Consider the following 19,527-nt stretch of genomic DNA (forward strand, 5'->3'; position numbering starts at 1 on the left):
AGGGAGATGGGCAGGAGGAAGCCACTACACCTGTCTAGATAAGCAATGATGAGAATATGAACTAGAACAGTGATAATGGGATGGGGAGGAGGGAACAGAATAAAAAAAATATACATCGAGTTTATGTGACACCAAAGGACAGAGTGGGAATCGATGAAATCTTTGAGACTTCTGGCCATCAGGATAAAATTGAAAGAGAGGCAGGTGACTAGAGTTGTCAGACTTAGTAAGGAAAAATATAGGGCACCCATTTAACTTTGCATTTCAGATAAACAACAAGTTTTTTAGGATATATAAATGTCCCAAATATTAGATTTAACTGGGATTTTGTATTTTATCTGTCAACCCTAAAAGTTGATCCAAAGACTGGCCAGATATCATTGACTTTGACAGTCAGGAAGCCATTGATGTGCTCTTCACAGGCAGTTTCACCACAGCAGTGTGAGCAGAATCTGGAAGTCGGTGGGCAGCTGAGTGATCTGGTGACAAGGAAACAAAGATGGTGAGGAAGGGAAATTACTGAGGGAGTCAATTCTGTGCAGGATTTTGGTGTCAAAGGAAGGTGAGAAATAGAAAAGTAGCCTAAGAGGAAAAGATCAGGGAAGAGTCTTCATCTTGTTTTAGAAAAAAGAGGGAGACTTGTATGTTTGTAGGCTGACAGGGAAAAAAAATGCAGAGAGGGAAAAGAAGGAAAGAAACAAGAAAGAGGAGATTATCCCTGCAGTGAGATTCTGGAGGAGGATTAAGAGAATAGTGGAGAGGTCAGCCTTGGACAAGAAATAGAATAGCTTTTCCATAGAGCTGAGAGGCAAGGAGAAAGGATTAACCATGCTATAACTAATCTGGAAATGTAGGAGAGAAGGTGAAGGAGTGCATGCATGATAGCCTTTTTTTATTTGTGATCTAGGAAGGTCCATCATTTGATGAAAGCTGATGGCAGGGTTTCTGCAAGAGCAGGATTTGAATCTAAGGAAAATGATAAAAGAAAATGTCTTGAGTGCTAGAAAGCAGAGGGCTTAAAAACATGGGTCGGAAAAATCAGCACCTACTGCCTGAGGCCAAAAAAGACTGGTGTGGATAGACAAGAACATGTGGTGGAAAAAAAGGTATAGAGTTTGGAGGTTGAGGGGCCTGGGTATGGGCTCTGGTTCTATCTATCTGGATTCAGTAGCTTTTCCTAGGTCATGCTGTGTAACATACAGCCCCCAGGTCTCAGTGGCTTCCAAAAGCATTTCTTTTCCTTCCTTCCTTCTTTCCTTCCTTCCTTCCTTCCTTCCTTCCTTCCTTCCTTCCTTCCTCTTTCTTTTCTTTAATGTTACATGGTAGTGGCTGCAGGTCAGTTGTTATAGCTCTTCTGCAGAAAGTGGTAGGGTTCAAGTCCATTTCTTATTCTAGGACTCAGGCTAGCAGATAAGGAACCATTGGGGCATGACTCCTCAGAGCAGAGGACACAGGAGCAAGAAACCAAACTGAACCAAGCAATCACATTTAAATTTTTTTCTTGGATGACTTATGCCATATTTGCTCATGTTCCACTGGCCAAAGCAAGTCAAATGGCCAAACTCAACATCTATGGTGTATGGAAAGACACTTCACTATGGGGAGAGGTAAGTGAATATTTACAAATAATAATATAATCTACTATATAATCTGAAGATTTCATAATTCTGGGCAAGTTACTTCGGCTTCCTGGGCTTCAATTTCCCCATGTGTAATATGGTGACACTAGCATCATTGTTTTCTAAGTCACATTAGTTTTCAAAGATATGGGGAGGATTAAATAAGATGAACATGTGTATAAAACCTACTACGGTTCCTAGTACATAACAGATACTATATATTCATGAGATTGCCTTGCCTTGGCATTGCAATTACATAGCTCCACAATCATAGGAAATAAATTAAATGTTCTACTCTACATTTTCCATCTTTCAAATGACTGGATGGCCTGTAGGATCCTTGTTGGCTCTAAAATCTTCTATTTTAAAAAATCTTGTACTAAATAATCAAACAAGGGGCACCTGGGTAGCTCAGTTGGTTGAGTGTCCAACTTCCGGTCAAGTCATGATCTGACCAGTTTGTGAGTTCAAGCCCTGCATCTGGCTCTGTGCTGACTGCTCAGAGCCTGGAGCCTGCTTCTGATTCTGTGTCTCCCTTTCTCTCTCTCTGCCCCTCCCCCGCTCATGCTCTGTCTCTAAGAAGTAATAAATAAAGGTTTAAAAAAAAAAAAAAGACTTTCTTTAAAAAAAAAAAAAAAGAAAGAAACCAAATAATCAAACAATCCCTTACCCCCAAAGAACCCCCTGGCTTACGAAGAAACTACGAGTTCATTGGTGTTTTCATTTGGTTTATATCTCCTTGGCCCAGCCAACTACCAAGGTCAGAGAGAAGACTTCTTCACATAAACCTAAGAAATCTATGGGAACCAAGTGCGTGGTAGATCATCTCATCATCCATTAGCAACACTGTTTAAGCTTCCAGAAAGGCTTCACAGAGAAAGGTCAAGATATTCTCACTTCACCTGGAGGAGTTTATCCACCTTGAATAATAAGCTCTGTTGGTGAGGTGTGAAATCTGACAACAAGTGAGGAAATAGTTGAAGAGGAGGAATTGAAAATGCCCAGAGTCTTCCCAGGTGTCACCTGCTGCCTTGTAAATGTGTGAAAGCCTTGAAATAGTGTCTGGCAGAGCTCTGGAAAGTCCCCACCATATGTCACTGACTGTTCTTCAGAGCGGGAACAGGTAGAGGCATGTCTGAACAATGTTCAAGACCGATTATATCAATTAGGATTGTGAGTGGCGACAAGGTTCAGAGACCAGACCACAGTGGCTTACATAGAACAGAGGTTTATTTTCCCAGGTAGCCATACTTTTGAAAGTAGATGGACAACCGTTTAATGGGGGTACCAATGTCATGGGAATTTTTGGTGTGCATCAGTCTAGAAGGAGGTTGTAATGGAAAGTTTTACTAGGTGGCAAATTGGAATTTAAGCATAAACAGAAGGATCTCACAAGTGCGTTCCAAATTAAAATAGCTTAAGGGTGTTTACCAATGCCCAATTTAAATACCTAGCTTTAAAACCAAGCAGAGTTAATTGGTCAAATATCTAATTCCGTACCGTAGTTTCTATTCTAATTTGGGTTTGTAAATAATGAAACAAAATAAAAGATTCAGTTCAAGTTAAAAGTAAATAGATTGAATGTATAGGGGAAAGAGATTATCACATGCAGGTAAGGGTAAAAAAAAAAAAAAATGACAACCTGAAGGGAAGGTGGGGATGGGAAAAGAGGGGGAAGGAGAGTGGGAGGCACAAGGTCCAGTTTATGGAGTGAATGTCACAGGGATAAAAGGCACAGCCTAGGGAACATAATCAGTGGTATTGCAACAGTGCTGTATGGTGACAGATGGTAGTGAACATAGCATAACACACAGGGAAGTTCAATCACTGAAACTAATGTCACATCATGTGTCAACTATACTTCAATAGAAAAAAATCATGACAACCTTTCTCCCATCTTTGCCTAAATCTTTATTATTTCTAGTGGGATAGCCATCAATCCCATCTCTCCAGTGAATCTAGTTTTGACACAGTGGTCAAAGGGATCTTAACAAACATTAATCAGATATCATTGCTATGCTTAAAACCCTCCCAAACTTCAATTGCCTTTATTGCAAAATCCAAACTCCATACTGTGGCCTAGTTGGTAGGCTGGTCCTCTCCTGCCCCACTGACCTTTCATTCTCCCTGTTCCAGCCACAATGCTCACAAGGCTAGTTTCTGCCTCAGGACCTTTGTGTTTGTCGTAGTCTTCACCCAGATCACTCTTCCCTCAGAAGAGAGGGTTGGATCCTTTCAATGTAAATGTCACCTTCTTAAGGATCTTCTCCCCCATTGCACTATCTGAAGTAGCCCTCTCTACTTTCATATTTATTTTATCCCATTATCCTATTTTAAACATTATCATTACTACCTGACTACATCTTACTTGCTTGTTTGTGCTTTGCTCTCTTCCACTAGACTGTAAGCTCTTTGGGGATAGAGCATAGCACATGTCTACGCTCAGTAACTATGTGCTAAGTAATTTCAAAATCAAGTATTTCAGACTCTCTAATTATTCCAAAAAAGAAAGATATTATCATAAACCTGAGTCAGGGAACTCTTCCTGGAGGAGAGGGGAATGGGTTGGACTCAGAAGAAAGAGAAGGATCAGAGAATTGAAGGACCTTAATTGGAGGTGCCCAGGTAAAGCCATGACTAAGGTTTGGGGGCCTTAGCCTGTGTTAATTCCTCTTCTAAAATGACAACAGTGCCCATATCTCCACCCCTGGCAGATCACAGACAGAACAACCTTCCTTAAAAATGTATTATCAAGGGCATGGAAGCAAAATACTCTGATGACTTCATTAAAAGAAAAACATGTGACTCTTGCATAGACCAAAATAAATTCCCAGACCAAGGGGGTGTGGCTGAGGGACAGTTCCCCAGCTGAAGAGAAAGTGCAGGACCTTCCAAGGCATTCTGTGAAAAAATGCTCTTTGGATAAAACTGCAACTTAAAAATAACGTCTGCTGGGTGTGGAGAGGAGAGCAACTGAAGTATTGGGGCCAGAAACCCAGAGGGAGGGCCAAATTTGGGCTAAGAAAATGCTAGATTCTTAAGATCTTTGGAAAGCAACTCCTCTGCCCCCATTTATTTACAATGAACAAAGTTTCTTAGAAACAAATATGAGGAAACTGGCAATTTGTGATGCTTAAGGTGTCAAACCAGTATGCTAATAAACAGATAATCTTCCAGTGTGATGAGGGAGGAAAAAAAATCTGAGAAAGACAGATTTATGTTTCTAGATAAACTAATATGACACCATTGGAGAACAAGATGCTATCTAGATAAGGGCCAAATAAGGTGCTTCTAACCTTTGGAGCAATAGGCATAAGGCAGCCAAACATAATGAAAATTGAGGACTGTCATGAGGGGTAGGCTCACGTGGGGAGAATCCAACTCTGCCACTCTTCCTGTGTGACCTCAGGTGAGTCATTTCACTTTTCCAACCCTTAGTTTCTTCATCTGTAAGATGGGAAAATGCCCATTTACCTCTGAAGGATGTTGTAGAGATTAAATAAAGTACTGCATAAGAACTGCCTCACAGAGTACCTGAATGTTGGAAAGCTTTAAAAAAACTTGGAATTTTATTTCTCTTCCTTCTCCTTGAAGAGCTGGGGAAATTGGAGAGCTTCAGAAGATATAAACCAAGATGTTTACTTTCCTATTTAGGCAGTATAACACTTATCTACTGCCATAATAATGATGTGTTATAAGCCATTAGAAAAATCAGTGGTTTAAAACAGTGAACATGCATTTAGCACACAAATCTGCTAGTTGGAAGTTTAGTCTGGACTTAGCTGGGCGGTTCTGGTTTGGGCTCCTATGTCTGGGGGTTGACTGACTATTGGCTGGTCTAGAGTGGCCTCAGCTGTGGTGACTGACTGGTCAAGTTGGATCTCCTCTAGCAGGCTAGCCTGGGCTTGTTCCAATGGGAAAGGTAAAGGAGCAAGAGTGAGCATGCCCAATTGTGCAAGTCTTTTCAAGCCTCTGTTTGGATCACATCTGCTGACATACTATTGGCCAAAGCAAGTCACATGGGCAAATCCAGAGCCAGAGTGGGAGGCCACTACAAAGTTGCACGGTAAAGGACGTGGATACAGGAGGGATAACATAATGAAGCCATGAGTGCAATAATCTGTTGCAGGGAGACTAGACAGATACATATATAAATAATTAAATTTTATATAAATGCATAATAAACATACATATATAATTAACAAGAGATGAAAGATAATAATTTTAATTCCATAGCATTTCACTGATGCTGAAGAACCTTCCCTCAAAAATCTTTTGACTTAATCACCCCCTGTGAATAAGGAGCAGGCATCATCATTTTACAGGTAAGGAAAATCATAGACAGTAAGGTGTGAAGCTTGCACTTGAACTTCTGATGATGAGCTTCCCCTTCATCCCATGGCTTCTAGACAAGGAGCCAAATGAGTGGAGCATGCACTTAAGGAGCAAGAACTGTCACGAGCTCAGGCAGCCAAGGAGCCTTCGTAGAGACCAAACTCACTTGGGCCATGGATGAGTGTATAATGATGAGTTCTCAATCTTTGAACCAATCCCACCATTTTTGGACAATTTTTATGTAAAGGTTGCCAATTGTATAAATTGATAAAAAAAAAAAGCTATTTTATTAGCATACATTTATTGTCAGGTTCAAATGTACAACATTCACTTATCAAATTAATCTATAAGAACAATGAAGCCATTTTGGGAAATTCTGGGGCTTGATTCAGGGACAGATATCAAAGGGGGCCAGTGCAGTCTTGGGTCTAGTGTGTTCCTGTAGTTTGTTTAGCCTGCCTAGTACAATGAACTTCTGTCGTTCTGCTGCCCACTCTATTCCCCATTTCCCATCTCCCATTTCTGGTCACGTGGCTCTGGAGTTGGTCCCCCTCCCAGCGACAGAGGTGGGTCTGGGAGCCAGGGCCAGGAAACCCTGGGAAACAGGAGCTCTTCCTGTGCCAAAGAAGCCAACTCAGGGAAAGCTTTGCCAAGGGAAGGAGGGCAATGCGATGCCACCATAAAAGTGTCTAGATCTAGCTGGAACTCAATCCAGCCCAACCCCTGAAATTTTCTGCTATGCAAACCAGTAATATTTGTCTTTCAGGCCAATTTGACTTGAATTTCTGTCTCTTGCAACCAAAATATTTCTGACTAACATACCCAGGAGTAAGGAAATCTGATTCAAACAGATAAGTAGTTGCAAGTAATGATAGTTTTAAAAGCAGTTCATCTTGCAATGTCAGGAAATTCTTTATTAAAAAAAAATAGGAGCAGCTTTACTCCAAATCTATACACATTCACACATGAAAGTTTAACCTGCCATACAACATAATATGTACAATAGAAACTGATGAATGGATAAAGAAGATGTGATATATACATATATATATGTATATATATATATGTATATATATATGTATATATATATGTATATATATGTATATATATGTGTATATATGTATATGTATATATGTATATATATGTATATATATGTATATATATGTATATATATGTATATATATATATATATATATAGTGAAATATTACTCAGAAGTGAGAAAGAATGGAATCTTGCCATTTGCAACAACATGGATAGAACTGGAGGGTATTTTGCTAAGTGAAATAAGTCCGAAAAAGACAGATATCATATGTTTTCACTCATATGTGGAATTTGAGAAACTTAACAGAAGACCATGGGGAAAGGGAAGGGGAAAAAGTTAGTTTCAAACAGAGAGGGAGTCAAATAAGAAACTCTTAAATACATAGAACAAACTGAGGGCTGACAGGGCGTGGGGGAGAAGGGAAAGTGGGTGATGGGCATTGAGGAGGGCACTTGTTGGGATGAGCACTGGGTGTTTTATGTAAGTGATGAATCATGGGAATCTATCCCCGAAGCCAAGGGCATGCTGTATACACTGTATGTTGACGAACTTGACAATAAATTATATTGAAAAAATATGTATGATAGATTCAAATTTAGGATACAGCACATTTGAGGGGATGTTTGTTTATTATAGATTTTAAAGTTGTTTATATGTATTTAAAAATGAAATTTGAAGAATATTTTGTAGGACTCCTGAGGTGTCCTTTAGAGCTCTTCCATTTCTAGAGTATGGTTGAAAAACTATTGATACAGCATAAGAGAAAGGGATCTACGAGAATATACCAGGCATGTGACATCTGTCTTTTAGCACCAGAATAAAATTAATAGTGTCACTAAGAAACATGAATTCATTGCCAACCTCCACCTAGTTGTTCTGATTGAAGCCAGAGAATTCTTTAATCATCCAGTGTTCTGGCTGCATGATGGTGGTGGTGAGGTTGGGGGGTTGGAAAGGGGAGGAGGGGTTGGGAAGCACACCATTGACTGCTGCCTCCATCTTTCACTTTACTAACTCTCATGTCCCATCCTAGGATTATACACTCCTTCCTCTGCTAGGGACTTTCTAGCAGCAACAGCAAATGACTAGCCAGTATGGCTCTGACCCTAAACCCTATGAATCATGGTGTTCTTTGCACTCCAATCAACTATGGAGTGAAAAGGACTGAATCTCTAAGGATGCAAACAATTTCATGATCTGTGAGATTGTTCCAAAATGTCCAATAGTTATTAGGGTCAGGAAACCAGAAGAAAAAAGCCTGGAGCTGTGGTGTGTCCATTTTGCTCTCCCCAAGGAAAGTTAGCACTTGTCCTCCTCTTTCTTTCCCTGAACTGATCTCTCCACACACCTCTCCTTTGGATACACTCTGGCTCCTCTGTTCTTCCCGCACAGCCCTTGTCTCCTCATATGGCTTTCCTGCTGCCCAGTGTTCTCTCAGTCCTGATCTGCCTGTCCTCCTGACCCCTGGATCCTTGCTTACTGCTTTTTCTTCACCAGACCTTACCTCCTCTGTGTCCCACACCCTCCAGGTCTTACTAGGTAAGGGAAGCTAATTCAGAGTGCTTTCATATACATTGTGCCATTTGACCGGCACACCAACCCTGAGGGCAGGTAAGGCAGCTGTGATGGTTTTTCTCCCCATCTCACAGATGAGGAAATTGAGGTTTAGACTGAAAAGGCACAAAGCAAGGAAGCGACAGAGCTGACTCAAATTCCAAGTGTGATCTTTCTCCTCAAAATAGATAATAAGACACTAATTACAATCAGTTAATATTCTTTCAGAATAGCTTTTCATAGTGAAGGAATGGTAGTTTGTATATAGTTCGTAGTGAATATTTTTTTATTGATTCCAGAGGTTGGTCCCACCCTTAACTGATTGATTTGATCACTTAGCAAACTCTCATGGAGCATTTATCATATCCTAGGCATTATGATAAGCATGGGAGAACCTCAAACATGGCCCATCATCACCAGCCTTAATCTGGTGGGGAGATAGGTAGGAGTGAATCCCTATAAGAAAGAGGAAGTATCATCAGGGAAATACAAATCAAAACCACACTCAGATATCACCTCACGCCAGTCAGAGTGGCCAAAATGAACAAATCAGGAGACTATAGATGCTGGAGAGGATGTGGAGAAACGGGAACCCTCTTGCACTGTTGGTGGGAATGCAAATTGGTGCAGCCACTCTGGAAAACAGTGTGGAGGTTCCTCAAAAAATTAAAAATAGACCTACCCTATGACCCAACAGTAGCACTGCTAGGAATTTACCCAAGGGATACAGGAGTACTGATGCATAGGGGCACTTGTACCCCAATGTTTATAGCAGCACTCTCAACAATAGCCAAATTATGGAAAGAGCCTAAATGTCCATCAACTGATGAATGGATAAAGAAATCGTGGCTTATATACACAATGGGGTACTACGTGGCAATGAGAAAGAATGAAATATGGCCCTTTGTAGCAACATGGATGGAACTGGAGAGTGTGATGCTAAGTGAAATAAGCCATACAGAGAAAGACAGATACCATATGGTTTCACTCTTATGTGGATCCTGAGAAACTTAACAGAAACCCATGGGGGAGGGGAAGGAAAAAAAAAAAAAAGAGGTTAAGTGGAAGAGAGCCAAAGCATAAGAGACTCTTAAAAACTGAGAACAAACTGAGGGTTGATGGTAGGTGGGAGGGAGGGGAGGGTGGGTGATGGGTATTGAGGAGGGCACCTTTTGGGATGAGCACTGGGTGTTGTATGGAAACCAATTTGACAATAAACTTCATATATTGAAAAAAAAAAGAGGAAGTAGCAGTGGAACTTCAAGAGAGAAGAAATGCACCCCATTCCCGCACATCCAGGGAGGGCACTGGAGACAAGGATGTAGGGGAAGATTTCATGTAAAGGTAACTCATAAGTTATGTTTGGAAGAATTTTCTGAAAGCAGAAAGAATTTCTGGCAGAGGGTACAGCTTGAGTAAAGGCCTGTGGGTGTGAACACACATGCAAACTCTAGGGATGAAAGCATCTCAGGACGGTGGCAACACAGTGTATGGAGGTGGGGGTATGGGGGGGCAGGAAAAAGGGACTGAAAAAGTAGGTAGGGGTCTTGAGTAAGAGGGTAACTGAAGGTCAGGCTAATAGGAAGGGAGGGAGGGAAGGAGAGAGAGAGAGAAGAAAAGAGAAGAAAAGAAAAGCAAAGAGAAAAGAAAAGAAAAAAGAAAAGAAGGAGGGAGGGAGAAAAGAAAGACGGAAGGAAGAAAGGGAGGGAGGGAGGAAGGCAGGGAGAAAAAATTTGTTCAGGCAGCAATTTGATGGTTATATGAAACACATAGTGAGTGGAAAGGAAGCATGTGCAGGGAGACAGATTCAATACACCCAGGTCATGTATGCAGTTACTTTCTTTGCCCACTGACCAGACAGCAAAGTGAGTGGTTGAAAGTTAAGTGTGTGGTTAGATGTGCTATTAGCATCAGACCAGGGGCTCAGAAATGCCATCCCTCCTACACTCAAGGGTCTAGATTAAATGGGAAACTCATGTACTATTGGATTATTAACTGGTCTTGTGCCTGACATGCCTGCATAGACTGATAAATTATGCTAGAACACCGAGCTTAGGCTCAAGACCAGAGCTTTCCCAGTACACACTCAGTGACCTTACCCACTGTTATTGGGACCCAGTTAGCATCCACAAGTGGTGTCTATCAGATAATTCTCTCTTGGAAAAAGGTGGACATGGAGGGGTTGGGAGAGAAGGGCTAAGACTTTCTCCTTCTCTCCTCCCCCAACAGCAATAACACCAGTGTTCTTTTTTTCTTTTTTAATGTTTTTATTTTATTTTTGAGACAGAGTGCAAGTGGAGGTGAGGCAGAGAGAGAGACATATACATAGAACCGGAAGCAGGCTGCAGGCTCTGAGCTGTCAGCACAGAGCCCGACATGGGGCTCAAACTCACAAACTGTGAGGTCATGACCTGAGCCGAAGTAGATCACTTAACGGACTGAGCCACCCAGGTGCCCCAGTAACACAAGTGTTCTAAAAAGGTTTGACTATTTTGCCAAATATAGCCGGAAGAGGTGTTCACAAGAACAGCAACAAAACCTCCCTGTTGTACAAGCGTTTCTTTTTCTAAAAAAAACAATAATAATAAATATACAATCGTTTCTATTCATGCAAGTGCCAAAAAAACCACAAGAAATTTCCTCCTTGAGCCAAATATTATTTTGGGGATTCCTTAAGACTATGAGATGAAATATAAAATCACGGCAATCCATGCTGTTGACTCCAACCATGAGTTCGTGGAAGGTGAGCTCAATGCTTGCCCCTTTGGATAGTGTCTAATTCGGTCAAGCAAAAATGGAACTTTTATAAAAGCATTTGCATGCCTCAGATGATGATGATGGGAATAGAGGATTCCGATCTTGTTCTGGTGACCTCTAGAAACCTCAAACTCAAAAGCATGAAGGTCTAACCCTCCGGGACACTTTGTGCTATCTCAAGATAAGGTTAATTAAAAAAGGCTTGGGATGTTTGGGGAGTTCTTCCTGAACTGAGGGTCGCAAGACACAAGAAGGAATGGATTTTAAATCTGCAGTCCAACTCCCTCTCACTACAGGATTCTTTGATCTCTTCTCAGGTCTGTTCATTGCTAAATATTTTTAAATTATCTCTTATGTTGAAGTAAACTCTGTTGTAAAGGAATATAGACCTGTCTTGCCAGGCTATCCTGACAGTTGCCATTGCCAGACATAGACAGTAGAACGGGGGGGTCATGAGGCAGGCCCCTGTGGAGTATATCTGTGTCTTCCATGCCCAAAGGAGAAACCAGGTCTGGACAGGGGTCCGTAATGAGAGAAGGACTCAAGAGTTCTAGGGGATTTAGGAAGATGAGAATGGTGATAGAATCAGTTTTTAAATTTACCCTAATCTCCACATGATAACAAACAGAGCAAATACATAGCAAAATCAAAAACAATGTTAGATGGTATTCCTATGAATCCCCAAATATAAGCTGTGGGGACAAAGCAACAATTGCCCCAAGATTCACATGGTATTAATGCCTGTGTGTGAGAAAGGAAGGAAGCAATGGGGTATCTGATAGACCTGGGAACAGGAGAATCTCAACAGAGGCAGCAGGTACTTACTAGAAAACACATGAGCCAGTCTGAGAGAGGCAGCTGAAGTGGGAGGCATTCTGCCCAAACCAGGAGTGGGGCGTGCAAGGTGTCTGGAGAGAGGATTGAGGAGCTGCTGCTGTCTAGCTCCTACGGTATGGACTCCCCAAACTGACCACGTGGGCTCTCCCTCCTGTATTGGGGAGAAAATGTTGGGAGTAGAATAAAAATTGGATGGACAATAGAGATGGAGGAAAAGAAGCTCAGTTAAAAGTTGGGGGGGTGAGGGGACAGTCAGGAAATCTCAGGAAGTAAATCAGAAAAATTGTTAAGAAAAAGAATAAACTGGGAGTGGGGTAACACCTCGCCCATAATTCATATGTTGAAATCCTTAACCCTCAATGTGATAGTATAAGAAGATGGGGCCTTTGAGAGGTGGTTAGGTCTTTATTTTATTTTATTATTATTTTCTTAATGTTTATTTATTTTTGAGACAGAGAGTGAGAGAGAGACAGCACGAGCAGGGGAGGGGCAGAGAGAGGGAGACACAGAATCTGAGGCAGAATCTGAGCTGTCAGCATAGAACCTGACACGGGGTTCAAGCTCACAGACCATGAAATCATGACCTGAGTCCAAGTTGGACACTCAACCGACTGAACCACCCAGGTGCCCTGAGAGGCGTGTAGATCTTGAAGGTGGAGCCCTCAAGAATGAGGTCAGTGCCCTTATGAAAGGGACCCCAGAGAGCTCTCTTGCCCTCTTTCCACCATGGAAGGATACTAGAAGTCAGCAGTTTACAACCTGGAAGAGGGCCCTCTCCAGAACGCAACAATTCTTGCACCCTGATCTCAGACTTGCAACCTCCAGAACCACGAGAAATAAATTTCTGTTGTTTACAAGGCATCTGGTCAGTAGCGCTTTGTGCTAGGAGCCTGGACTGACTAAGACAGTTATTCCAGCAAAAGTCAAGATCATGGCTATTTTGGGCAGGTGGCTGTGATTGAATGCAGCCCACGAGTGGGCTTCTGGGATTTGTGTGGTTTCCTATATCTGTGTGTTATTTTACCATGAATGGGTAGTTGCAGGAGAGGGGGATCAAGGGGACCTCAAGTCCCAACTAATATTGCATACTAATACTAAAACCAATAGAATTCTTGCTCCTGTCTTTGGAGCATGTACCCTATACAAGGTGCCACACTAAGCATTTCACCACAGTGGTCTTTTGCCCTGAGTCTAGAATCAAGTGTCTTGATTGGGTTCATTTATTAGCTGTGGTACTTTGGTAAGTAATTCTCTTTGACCCTCTATATACTCATCTATAAAATAGGGTAATAGTAGTATACTATTCATAAGGTCGTTGGAACAAGTGAGGTTTGCATATAAAGCCCTTAACACAATGCCTAACTCAGAGGACATGCTCACTCAGTCCTAAGCACTGCTTCATCCCTGTGAGTGTCTATTATTACTCTCACTGTATAGGTGAAAACAAGGTTCTGAGAGGTTAAGTCGTGGAATTATTCAGTGGTGCGACTAGGCTCTCACACTTTCCCTCTGTCTTCCCAACCCATTAACTTCCTTCAAATGAAAGACAGTAAAATGGCAAGTGATAGTGACCTGGCCTGGTTCCACAGCTCCATCTTGAAGGATATCTGAGGTCTGGCTCCCTCCCTTGCCTCCACACATGATGTTGCAATTTCGCTACCAGAGAGTGAATTCAGCAGTGCTGTCCACAGCTCAGTTCCCTGAAGCATTCTTGGAAGAGACAGTAAGGGCAGGAAGGATGCATGGCTGTGCGGGCTCCTTCAGTGGAGGTATAAACAAGTCCCCACTCTCGGATGGGGCCAGGGAGCCCAGCTAGGCGGCTGGTTGGATGCGTCACACACACACACCATGCTGAGAGAGAAAATAAGTGGCATTCCTCTGTGCTGAAGTTTAAGCATAAACAAGGAGCAAGTACTTTTCATGATAATTACCAAATATTAGAAATGTATTGTTCCTTCCCCACTCCCAAGTCACTTCTAAGGAGCTCCAGCTGTGCTAATAATGTTCCGCGTACCACTTCCAGGGCCAGAAGTATTGTTCCAAGACAAAGGTTCTTCATCTGTGTTTGTTCTTGTTTCCCATCAACACTTGAAACGTAGTTCACCTACGTTTTCTTGGGACTCCGTGCGTTGTTTGGAGCTGAGAGGAATAAAGAACAAAAAACGAAAAGCAAAACAAAACAAAACCAGCATTTGAGTTAAGATCTTAAGCGAGTCTTAATTTCTTTGATCCCCGACTATCAGAAAGGGAAGTAATATTTACCTCATAATAGAACCGAGCTGAAGACGACTGAGGGCACATGTGTGAAGAGTCCAGCATAGAGCTTGGCATACAGTAGGCACCATAAATGAAGGTGGCCCCTTCCCCAGCTCCCGTGCCAGCCCACCTTGAAAATGAGAACCAAAGTGGCAGATATGTAGCCTGTAAGCTTCTTTCCCCTATGGTATCGCCGGTAGGCATTATTAATTGATTCCAATATTCTGTCCTGTTTGAATTTGGTTGCTTGCGATCGCTACAGTAGAAAATTACCACAAATTTAATATATTAAAACAACACAATTCTGTTGTCTTATAGTTTTGTGGGTTTGAGGTCTAACATAGGCCTCTGTGGGCTGAAATCAAGATTCGGGCAGGGCTGCTTTTCTTTTTGAAAATTCTAGGAGTAAAATCCATTTCCCTGTGTGCTCCAGCTTGTCCATGAACATAGCCCACCTGCATTTCAGAACCAGCAACAGGGCATCAAATCTTTCCCATACTGCTATTACTCTCTGACCATAACCGGGAAATGTCCTCCACTTTTAAGAATTTATGTGATTAGATTGGGCCCACCGGATAATCCGGGATTATGTCCCCGTCTCGAGATCCTTAACCTTAATCAGTCTGCAAAGTTGCTTTCGTGCTTTCGTTGGGTCAGGTGAAACGGTCTCCTGTTCTGGGGATTAGGACATAAACATCTTTGGGGGCCACTATTCCTCCTACCACACTTCTCAGTGCAGTGCTGCAGGTAGTCACTACCAGTGGATCACAGTTTGACCTGTGAGATCAAATCCATTTGGTCTGGGGGACGTCAGAGCTATCCCTACTTTGGAGATTCATCAGGAAAGGAAGAAGAAAAAAAAAAAGAAAAGAAAAGCTGGTCAGGGGATAATGGAAATCAAAAGAAGACACTTAGCCTCCTGCTAAACACTTTTTGCTTTTGTTTTTCAATCTACTTGCCAGGATTCTCCTTGCCACGGCCAGCAGTGGAAGCAGTAATGTCTGCTCCAGTAGCCGCGGAAAGGGAACATCCTCTGAAGTTTGCATTTCTACCAATGGGATCCTGGGGTCCCACCTCCGGGCCTCTCAGCTGGGGTCCCCTCACTTGGGATCAGGTACAATCACACACCAGCCTAAACGCCCTTTTAAAAAACGACTTTAGGGGCGCCTGGGTGGCGCAGTCGGTTAAGCGTCCGACTTCAGCCAGGTCACGATCTCGCAGTCTGTGAGTTCGAGCCCCGCGTCGGGCTCTGGGCTGATGGCTCAGAGCCTGGAGCCTGTTTCCGATTCTGTGTCTCCTCTCTCTGCCCCTCCCCCGTTCATGCTCTGTCTCTCTCTGTCCCAAAAATAAAAAAAACAAAAAACAAAAAAAAAACGACTTTATTGGGGATATAACTGATATATGATACGTTGTACATGTGCAAAGTGTACAATGTGCCAAGTTTTGGCATGTGTATATACCCGCGACACTATTGCCACAGTTACGATTTTGAACACATTTGTCCCCGCCAAAAGTCTACTCGTGCCTATGGTAACCCTTCCCTATTCTCCACCCCTTCCTCCCAGATAACCGCCGATCTGCTATTGTCACTCTAGATTAGTTTTCATTTTCTAGACTTTTATATAAATGAAATCATACACTAAGTACCCTTTTATTGTCTGGTGTCTTTCAGTCAGTAGGAATGATTTTGAGACTCTCAGCCATGTTGTATGTATCAGTAGTTCATAGCTTTTATTGCTGAGTAATATTTCAATGTAAACTGCAGTTTTATCTTTACCTGCTGAGGGAAATTTCCAGTTTTTGGCTATTACAAATAAAAATCCTATAAATATTCATGTACAAGTCTTTGTGTGGGTTTATGCTTTCATTTCTCTTGCATAAACACCTACAAGGGCAATGGCTAGGGCATATGGTAGGTGTATGTTTAACTTTCTAAAAACATGCCAAACTGTCTTCCAAAGTGGCTGTACCATTTTACATCATCAGCAGTGTATGAGAGCTTTAGTAGCTCCATGTCCTTGGCAATACTTACCACGGTTAGTCTTTTTAATTTTAGCAATTCTAACAGGTGGGTAGTGGTATTTCATTGTTTTATTTGCATTTTCCTTAATGATGATAATGTTGACCATCTTCGTAATTTGCTTATTGCCATCCCTTTATCTTCCTGGGTAAAGTATAAGTGTAAATCTGTTATCAATTTTTTAAAAATTAGGTTTTTTGGCTTATTATTGGGTTTTAGAGTTCTTTATATATTCTGAATACAATTGTCTTGTCAGATACATGATTTACAAATATTTTCTCTTATTTTGTAAGCTGTCTTTTCATTCTCTTAACAGGGTAATTCAAAGAGCAGAAGTTCTTGGGGCGCCTGGGTGGCTCAGTCGGTTAAGCATCCGACTCTTGATTTCTGCTCAGGTCATGATCTCACGGTTCATGAGTTCAAGCCCTGCATTGGTCTCTGCACTGATGGCATGGAGCCTGCTTGGAAGTCTTTCTACCCTCTCCCGCTTGCACAGGCATGTGCTCTCTCTCTCTCTCTCTCTCTCTCTCAGATAAATAAACAAACTTCAAAAATCTATAGGGGTACCTGGATGGTTCAGTTGGTTAAGCGTCCAACTTCGGTTCAGGTCGTGATTTCATGGTTCATGGGTTCGAGCCCCACTTTGGGCTCTGTGCTGACAGCTAGGAGCCTGGAGCCTGCTTGGAATTATGTGTCTCCCTCTCCCTCTACCCCTATCCTACCCACACCCTGTTTCTCTTTGTCTCTCAAAAATGAATAAACGTTAAAAAAATTTTAATTAAAAAAAATCTAGAGTCAAAGAGCAGAAATTCTTAATTGTGATATAGTACACTATCACTTTTTTCTTTCATGAACTGTGATTTTGATGTTCTATCTAAGAAATCTTTGCCTAATCATAAATCATAAAAATTTCCTCCTATGTTTTTTTCTAGGAATTTTATAGTTTTAGATTTCATATTTAGGTCTGTGATGTATTTTGAGTTGATTTTTGTATATAGTGCAAGGTATGGATTAAAGTTCTATTCCCCCTCCTTTGCCCCCATATAGATGTCCAACTATTCTAGCACTATTTGTTGAAAAGACTAACTTTTCTCCACTGAACTACCTTTGCCCCTTTACTGACCACCAGTTGTCCATATATCTGTGGGTCTATTTCAGGACTCTATTCTGATTCATGTATCTATTTATCTATCTTGACCCTAATGGTTGACACTGACAATTACTGTATCTTTATAGTAAGTCTTGAAATCAAACAGTGTTAACCTTCTTTTTAAATTATTTTTAAAGTTATTTTGGCTATCCAAGGTCTTTGCATTTCCATATCAATTTTAAAATTATCTTGTCAATTTCTATAGTAAACTCTGCTAAGATTTTGATTGGGATTGTTTTGAAACTATACACTGATTTGAGTTATAATTGATATTTTAACAAAATTGAGTCTTCTGATCCATGAACATTATTTATATCTCCATTTATTAGATCTTCCTTAATTTCCTTTAGCAGTGTTTTGTAGTTTTCAATCTACAGATCTTACACACATCTTGTTGGAGATAATCTGTAACTATATTTTTTGATACTGTTATAAATGACATTATTTTTAAAATTTTAGTTTCTGAGGGGTGCCTGGGTGGCTCAGTTGGTTAAGCGTCCGACTTCAGCTCGGGTCATGATCTCACGGTCTGTGAGTTCAAGCCCCGCGTCGGGCTCTGTGCTGTCACTTCAGAGCCTGGAGCCTGCTTCGGATTCTGTGTCTCCCTCTCTCTGTCTGCCCCTCCCCCACTCAACTCTGTCTCTCTATCAAAAAATGAATAAACGTTAAAAAAATTTTTAATTTTAGTTTCTGATTATTCATTGCTTTTATATAAATGTAATCTTTTATATTGATTTTGTATCTCGAAAACTTGGTAAACTTTTTTACAAGTTCTTGTAGTGTTTTGTTGTTGATTCCATAGGGTTTTCTACATAGATGATCATATCATGTGTGAGTAAAGACAGGTTTAGTTCTTCCTTTCTAATCTCCATACAGTTTGTTTTTTTCTCTTGCCTTACTGCATTAGCTAGATCATCAGTACAAATTTGAACAGAAGTAGCGAGAATGAACATCTTTTTCTTCTTTCTGATCTTAGCACAAAAGCATTCAGTCTTTCATTTTATTTTACCTTTAAGTATGATGTAGGGTTTTTATAGATGCTTTTTATCAAGTTAAGGAATTTCCCTCTATTCTTAGTTTGCTGAAATATGTTTTTTCTTTTTTTAAATTTTTTTTAACGTTTATTTATTTTTGAGACAAAGAGAGACAGAGCATGAATGGGGGAGGATCAGAGAGAGAGGGAGACACAGAATCCGAAACAGGCTCCAGGCTCTGAGCGGTCAGCACAGAGCCCGATGCGGGGCTCGAACCCACGGACCGCGAGATCATGACCTGAGCCGAAGTCGGCCGCTTAACCGACTGAGCCACCCAGGCGCCCCTGAGATATGTTTTTTCTATAAAAAATAATGTACTTTGTCAAATGCTTTTCTACCTCTGTTTTGATGATTTTGTGTGTTTTTCCTTTTTACACTATTAATATGCTGAATTACATGATTTGTTAAATGTTCTATCAACTTTGAATTTCTGGGGTAAAGTCCAGAACAATGCCATTTGCTTGATCATGATATATTATCCTTCTTACATGTTTTTAGATTTGACTTACCTTTTAGTTGACACTTTACTGCATATTCATGAGGGCTATTGGTCTGAAATTTTCTTATCTACTAATGTTGTCATTTGCAACGGTGGGCTCACAGAATAAGTTGAGAAGTATTCCTTCCTCTTTAACTTTCTCAAGGAGTTTGTGTATTGTTTCTTTCTTAAAAATTTGATAGATTTCACCAAGGAAGCTATCTGGTCTTTGAGTTTTGTTTTTTCCTAAGAAAGTTGTTAACTACAAATTCAAGTTATTTCTTCTTGAGTGAACTTTGTTTGATTATGTTTTTCAAGGAATTTATCCATTTAAATTGTCAAATTTAGAGGCATTTATTATTTATTTTATAGACAGAGTTGTTCGTAATGTCTTCTTATTGCTTTGATATCCGTAGAATCCATAGTGCTGTCATTTTTCTGATT

At 41.0% G+C, this 19,527-nt stretch overlaps 1 long non-coding RNA gene across 2 annotated transcripts in view; it reads left to right on the plus strand.

The window, feature by feature from the left end:
• Positions 1–19,527, plus strand: part of LOC115522636 — a 44,642-nt gene that overhangs the window by 20,139 nt on the left and 4,976 nt on the right. The window contains exon 3 of one of the 2 annotated variants that reach the window (XR_003971533.1): positions 1,396–1,601. The exons of the other annotated variant lie outside the window; for it this stretch is intronic. This is a non-coding gene — a long non-coding RNA (uncharacterized LOC115522636). Of the gene's footprint in view, positions 1–1,395; positions 1,602–19,527 lie in introns of those variants that run through there. 2 annotated transcript variants of the gene reach the window in all.

Source organism: Lynx canadensis, chromosome A1 (genome assembly GCF_007474595.2).
Source record: "Lynx canadensis isolate LIC74 chromosome A1, mLynCan4.pri.v2, whole genome shotgun sequence".
Taxonomy (NCBI): domain Eukaryota; kingdom Metazoa; phylum Chordata; class Mammalia; order Carnivora; family Felidae; genus Lynx; species Lynx canadensis.